Consider the following 7,343-nt stretch of genomic DNA (forward strand, 5'->3'; position numbering starts at 1 on the left):
AATGATCAAGGGCTCTAACAATTGCATAGAATTCTTTGTCATAGGTGGAGTATCTTCTCTTGGACTCATTCAGCTTCTTTAGTTTCTCCCAAGATCTCACTCTCTCTTTACCATCCCTTTCCCTTTGCTTCTTAAGATTTTCCCACCACAAGGATGCATAATCCTTGAATTTCAAGATGGCATGTTTACATTTCTTCTCATCCGAATAGCCCTTATATTCAAAAACTCTCTCTATGGCATGTAACCAATCAACAAAATCATCCGGACTCATGCTCCCTTCGAATTCCGGAATTTCAATTCTTAAACCCCTATCATCATCCTTTTCTCTCCTAGGTGGCCATGTAGACTGATTTTTGTTTTGATGAATGGTGATATTTGGAGTTTATATGTAATGCTTTTGTTCTTTTGTTCTTGTGTTATTTGCAATACCTAGGGGTTTGTCCTAGGATTGCATGATTAGGCTAAATCTAGGGGCTTTGTCCTAGATAAGCCATTGTAAATCCTTTTCTCTTGGTATAAAATTATTACTTACCAAAAAAAAAAAAGTTCAAGAAGATCATTGGCAATGGGGAAAATACATTTCTTTGGCATGACAATTGGCACCCTATGGACCTTTGTTGGATAAATATGGACCTAGGATTATTTATGATTCGGGTATCCCTAAGAATGCTCTAGTAAAGGAAGTAATTGGGGAGCATAGGTGGAAATGGCCGGTGGCAAATTCATGTCACCTTTTGGAGATTAAGGATGCTCTCCCTTGCTGCCCTTTGAGTGGAGAGGACTCCTTAATTTGGTCCCCCAAATCTAATGGAATTTTTTCCATCAAATCGGCTTGGGAAGTAATTTGGGATAGGAAGGAAAAAGTTACTTGGCACAAGCTTGTTTGGTTCAAACGACACTTTCCAAGACAGTCATTCATTGTTTGGTTGGGTATTAGAGGCAAACTTATGACAAGGGATAAATTAGTTAGAATTGGCCTTATCTCCCACAATGCTTGTCCTTTGTGTAATAAGGAACCGGAATGCATGGATCATCTCTTCTTTAGGTGTGCATTTAGCTTCCAAATTTGGAATGAAGTACTTAACCTAAGTCATCAACATATCAATCTTATGTCGTGGACCTCCTTGATTGTGGAATTGACTAACAAATAGAAGGAGGACAATTTCAAGAATATCTTGAGTAAGGTATGTTTTGGTGCAACCATCTACCACATATGGAAGGTTAGGAATGATATTTGCTTTGGAAGAAATGGACTACCAAAGGAGAGAGTCTCAATGCTTATCAAAGATTGTGTTAGAGTAAGGGTAAATAGTTTGAAGAAAGTGAATAAGTCAAGTGAAAATGTGTCAATTGCAAACAAGTGGGGTATCTCTCATGCAATATTTGAGTAGACATAGTATGGTACTCCCCTTAGAGTATTTGTTTTGTGATGTATCTTTGGATTTCTATGTTCCATTGTTTGATCTTTTGAGCTTTTCTGTTAGTTTCGGCATAACCTAGGGGCTTGTCCTAGGTATGCTTGTGTTTAGCTTAAATCTAGGGGCTTTGTCCTAGATAAGCACTTGTACATCCTTTCCTTGGTATAAAATTATTATTACTTACTAAAAAAAAAACTTCCAGAGTTGAGTTTGTGTGTTGTTGCATTGTCTTGATGGAAATGCACCATTTGGTATCAGAGCCTAGGCTGTTTTTGTGATTTGTTGATTGTAATCTTCTTCCTGGAGCTACTGTTTATGGCCGAAATTTACTGTTCACCATAAACTTACTGTTCACAGAACCTTAATTTGCCTAAAACACAAACCTTCCTTAACCTAAACACTTACTAATACTCCCCCCAACCCTTAAACACTTATAATCATTAGCCTTTACCTACTAGCCATTACCAAAAATGTCTCATAAAAGAACTTCATCCTCATCCTCCAAATCATTCAAATATCCCATAAAATAGTCAAAGAACTATTTTTACTCTTTATTTGGCATGTACAATTTTTTTATTCATTCAATTTGACCAACCAAATCAACTCCAAATCCAACCGAATCCATATCATCATAATCATAACACAATGAACTTTCTTTTAAGCTATGTTAGCCCTCAACTTTCAATAGTGCATCTCCTTGATGGCCCCACAATGCCTCCATCAACCATCTTAGGATGGTCTGGACAATAGTTTGAATTAGCTTATGTGATAAGGGAAGAGTGATGCATATTCGACCACCTCTTCATTTTCGGCCTCCAAACCTACCCCAAGCCTACTTACCACACAAGAAGCTAAAGAGCATGAATTTCCAGCAATGCACCAGCCTAAGGATGTCAACCTTCTTCATTTTTGGCCCAAAACCACTTTTGGGTATAATCTCATTACATGCACCCAAGGTCCAAGTGAATAGTTTGTTCAAATTGATCCAAAAGTGCTACTTTTGAAGTCCATCAATGGCCCAAATGTCCAAGCATCATTTTGAGAAGCCCAAAGAGCCCAAAATTGGGTTTTAGTTACATTGGAATTAAGTTAGAATTTAGTTGTTTTAGTTAGGAAACATCATTCCTAAAGTTAAGGAAAAAACAACTAACTTTTGTCTTTAGTTTATTAGCATGTATGGGCTTGGTTTTGGTGCATATCTATCAAGACAATGCAACAACACACAAACTCAAAATTAACCTTTTATTAAAAAGAGAGAGTCTTCCAAAAAAACCCTTCTCTCTCTAAAAGAAATGCTCTCCCTTCTCTCTGAAACCTCTAAAACACTTACCATGTTCTTTTAGTCCTCCACCCTCCTTCACTCCCTAGTTAGTGGCCCTTCCAGTACCAACTTCCGGTCTGGTGACCTTCTAGTCATCGGATTACCTCTCTCAGTGTTTCGTTTCCTGTTTTTTTTTTAGTTTTCCAACATCTTCTTTTAGTTCCCCTCCAGTTTGTTATTTCTTGTTTTCCTTTTAAGAGTTGCTTTATTTTCCGGTATTCTTCTTTGTTTAGTTCTTGGTTTCAAATTCTTGAGCGATTTTTGTTGTTTTTGACGTTGTTTTGTTCTTGGAGCGATTTTTCAAAATTCAAATCTTGCTGAGCTTTGTGTTTTTTCATGTGGCTTTCCCCTTTGGTGTAAGCTGCAGGTTTTCTTTTCCGTGGATAGTATTCTCTTTCCTGTTTTAGTGGTGCTTAGGCTATTGTGCACTGTTCTTTGCTGAGTTTACTTGATTTAACGAAAAGAGTTATTATTTCCCATGCAACGTCCTTCTCATAAGGCTGAATCTCCCTTGCACCAAAATAGTATGGTTTCTCCTGCCATGGGAAAGGTGTTTGAATCTGCTCCTTGCTTGGTTGAGCTTGCGGAAGTGGCTAAAGAGGGGGAAAAGAAATTTTCATGGAACTCTCTCTTCACCCCTAAGAAATCTAATGTAAAGCTGAAGTTCTTTGAACCTAAAGGGAAAGATACTAAGGGGTGGATTTGTGTAGCACCTCCTCAAGAAGTTGCTAAGCAAGGTGCAATAAAGTGGAACACATGTGCGGTAGGCTTTTTTCTTGGCAAAAGGCCACCATTCTTGACGGTCAAAAGAGCACTGGAGAAGATGTAGACTGCATTTGGCCTCATAGATGTTATGACTTCAGGCCAAGGTGTGTTTATTCTAAAGTTTCAAGACATTGATGGAGTTACGAGAGCCGTGGAAGAGGGACAACTTACCATAGAGTCATTTCTTGTTAGGAAATGGACTACAAACCTCCCTATGGTGATTAATGATATCAAGAAGGTGGCTATATGGGTTAGAATGTATGCCATTCCCCTTGAGTTTTGGACTCCGAAAGGCCTCAGCTACATAGCAAGTGCAATTGGAAATCCTCTTTATATGGATTCCATTACTGAAGAAGGGATAAGATTGGATTATGCTAGAGTTTGTATTGAGATAAAGGTGGATACGGAATGCCCCGATTCTATTAGCCTAGCTTTGCCGAATGGAGAATCCATGGTAATCAATGTGGAATATACTTGGAAACCTATAAAATGTAATGGATGTCAATGTTTTGGTCACTCCATAGCAAGTTGCACATTAGCATCAAAGCTCGGTGGTGACTCAACTCCACGAAATATATTGAAGGAGGGGGTTGGTTTTGTTTTACCTAGGAAACTTCATGGGAAAGACAAAATGGTGCAAGTAACAAAAGGCTATGACAAGAAAACCAAAGGGAAATTGGTGGAGATGCAAAAACCTATGGAAAAAAATTTGTTAACTCATAAGAGTAATAGATTTTCTGCATTAGCTATTAAGGAGTCTCAAGAGCTGGAAAAAGATAATATAATGCCAAATAAGGAAGGAAAACATGGGAACATGACAGGTGATGCAAAAATGGAAGGAAAGAGGTATGAAAGTGAAGCTAGCACGTCGAAAGAGCCTTGTTCTCCCACGACAGCAAGTGTGAGTGCTAGAGAGAGTGATGTATCTTCCATAAACACAATTAGAAGTTTAAGTGTTGTGGAGGACATGGATCAAGAAGCCTCTCCGGCAATGGTTCCGTTTGGTGGAAAACTCAAGGTGGATGAGATGGATTTTAGGAAAGAGGATGCTGATTTGAAGAGTTGGAACTTTGATGCAAATGATCAAGGGATAACTTCACCAAATTCACACATGGGGAAGCATTCTATTTCAATAAACACAAAGAATTTGGATCCATTGAGCTATGACGGAGGCCCAATTACATGAGCAAGAGCCAAGAAGATGAAAACGACAATCATTGGGCTCATTCAAAGTCATTTGGAGCTTATGGGAAAGAGTCCGAGCAAAGTCGAAGGCCAACTCATGGTCAACGACATGACAAGCATGGAGTTTAGTTCAAGACTTGTGCATTTAATTCAATTTGAAGAATTAAAAGAGCTTACATTAACACAAGGAGCCCAAATACATGAATTGGGCTAAAGGCAGCAAGGAGCACATGTTGGGCTTAGTCGAATATGCATATGGAAGCCCAAGTCACATCAATTTAGCTAGCCCTTTTTGTGACTAGTTATTATCTAGTTGTTATCCTAGTTTAATTAGGAAAGCTTGTTTAGTTATTATCTAATTGTTATCCTAATTTAATTATGAGAGTGCTTAGTTGTCATGAGTTGTTATTTTCTTTTTTTTTAAAGGATTTATTTCGTTTTTTAGGGTTAGAAGCAACATATATATATGTATTAAACTCAAGATTATGGGTAGCTTGATTCTAATAAAAAATTCCGAATTTCTCCAAAGTTCTTGTGAGAGTTTTCTTTGAATTCATTTCTTGAGAAAGTTGTGAATTCTTTCTTTGATAATTAGAGTTCCTTGTTGTTAGATAACAAAAGGGTTCTAATTCTTTTGGTTTATGCTAGATAGATCTTTGGGCAAGATTCCAATAGATTGTTATAGTTCTTGTTAAATCAATTAGCAAGGGTTGTATCAGTGTGGTATCAAAGCATTGGGTCTAGTATAAGCTACGTAACTTTTAGTCTTGTGTTTTTTTTTTTTTGGTAAGTAATAATAATTTTATACCAAGTAAGGGATGTACAAGAGCAAATCTAGGATAAAACCCTAGATTAAGCTTAACAAAAGCATACCTAGGACAAGCCCCTAGGTTATGTCGAATCCAACAAGAAAGCACATAAACTCAAACAATTAAGCCTAGTAACCCAAAGATACATCACAAGACAAAACTCTAAGGGAACATCAACCTATGACTACTCAAATATAGCATGAGAAATACTCCAATTGTTTGCAATGGACACATTTTCACTAGACTTCTTCACTTTCTTCAAACAATTTACCCTTACTCTAACACAATCTTTAATAAGAATTGTGACTCTTTCCTTTGATAATCCACTTCTTCCAAAGCAAATATCATTCCTAACCTTCCATATGTGATAGACGGTTGCACCAAAACACACCTTACTCAAGATATTCTTGAAATTGTCCTCCTTCCATTCATTACTCAATTCCACAATCAAGGAGGTCTACGGCATGAGGTTGATTTGCTGTTGACTTAGGTTAATCACTTCATTCCAGATTTGAAGGCTAAATGCACACCTAAAGAAGAGGTGATCCATGCATTCCGGTTCCTCATTACACAAAAGGCAAACATTGTGGGAGATAAGGCCAATTCTAACTAATTTATCCCTAGTCATAAGTTTGCCTCTAATACCCAACCACACAATGAAGGAGTGTCTTAGAAAGTTTCGTTTGAACCAAACAAGCTTGTGCCAAGTAACCTTTTCCTTCCTATCTCGGATTACTTCCCAAACCGCTTTGATGGAAAATTTTCCATTAGAATTGGGAGACCAAATTAAGGAGTCCTCTCCACTTAAAGGGCAGCAAGGGATGGCATCCTTTATCTCCAAAAGGTGACATGAATTTGCCACCGGCCATTTCCACCTATGCTCCTCAATTATTACCTTTACTAGAGCATTCTTAGGGATACCCGAATCATAAATAATCCTAGGTCCATATTTATCCGCCAAAGGACCATAGGGGTGCCAATTGTCATGCCATAGAAATGTTTTCTCCCCATTGCCGATGATCTTCTTGAACTTGGACTTCATTTGTTCCCTTAGGCCAAGGATCTTCCTCCAAACCCAAGAACTCTCACCATTAGGCTTTATTTCCCAAAAACATTTACCTCTTAGCTTGTTGGTTTTAATCCATTCCACCCAAAGAGAATTCCGTTTGTCATTAAGAATCTTCCACATGTTTTTTATTATGGCAGCTTTGTTCCAAGCTTTGCTCCTCATGATTCCTAGACTACCCTCCTTTTTAGGAACACATACCTCCTCCCAAGCAACTTTGGCCTTCTTACCCTCCATGGAAGCACCACTCCCAAGCAACTTTTAGTCTTGTGTTCGTGCATCAATATAGAAAAAACAAAAAAAAAAGGAAAAAAATTGCATTATTCATCATCAAGTGATTCGACAGCAGCAAATTCAACATCAAAATTCTTCATACAAGTGGTTTGGGCAACATCAAATCAAGAGGAGCCACAAAAGCACCAATGTTCCATTCCTTGCCGATTTGCATCAAGTATCACCAAAATCACATATCATGATCCAAGCTTCAAGACGTGTTTGAAGGCTTCCAGATCTGTTTAATTAAGAGTTTTAGTGTTAATTAGTCATAAAAAAAAAACAAAAAAAAAAGCCAAAAAAAAAATCAAGGGCCATAATTTAATTTTTTTTGTTAGCTCTAATTGTCAAGGGACTTTAATTTGTAATTCTCTTTAGAAAGTGAGTAGTAAAGGTCAACTCAAATAAGAACTCTAAGGGAAAATTTTGTGTGTCATTGTTTTGGTGAGCATATTAGAGTGTTGCAAACACATTTGAGCAAAACACGTGAGGGAGTGATAGAATAG

Source organism: Mangifera indica, chromosome 14 (genome assembly GCF_011075055.1).
Source record: "Mangifera indica cultivar Alphonso chromosome 14, CATAS_Mindica_2.1, whole genome shotgun sequence".
In the NCBI taxonomy this organism is placed as follows: Eukaryota; Viridiplantae; Streptophyta; class Magnoliopsida; order Sapindales; family Anacardiaceae; genus Mangifera; species Mangifera indica.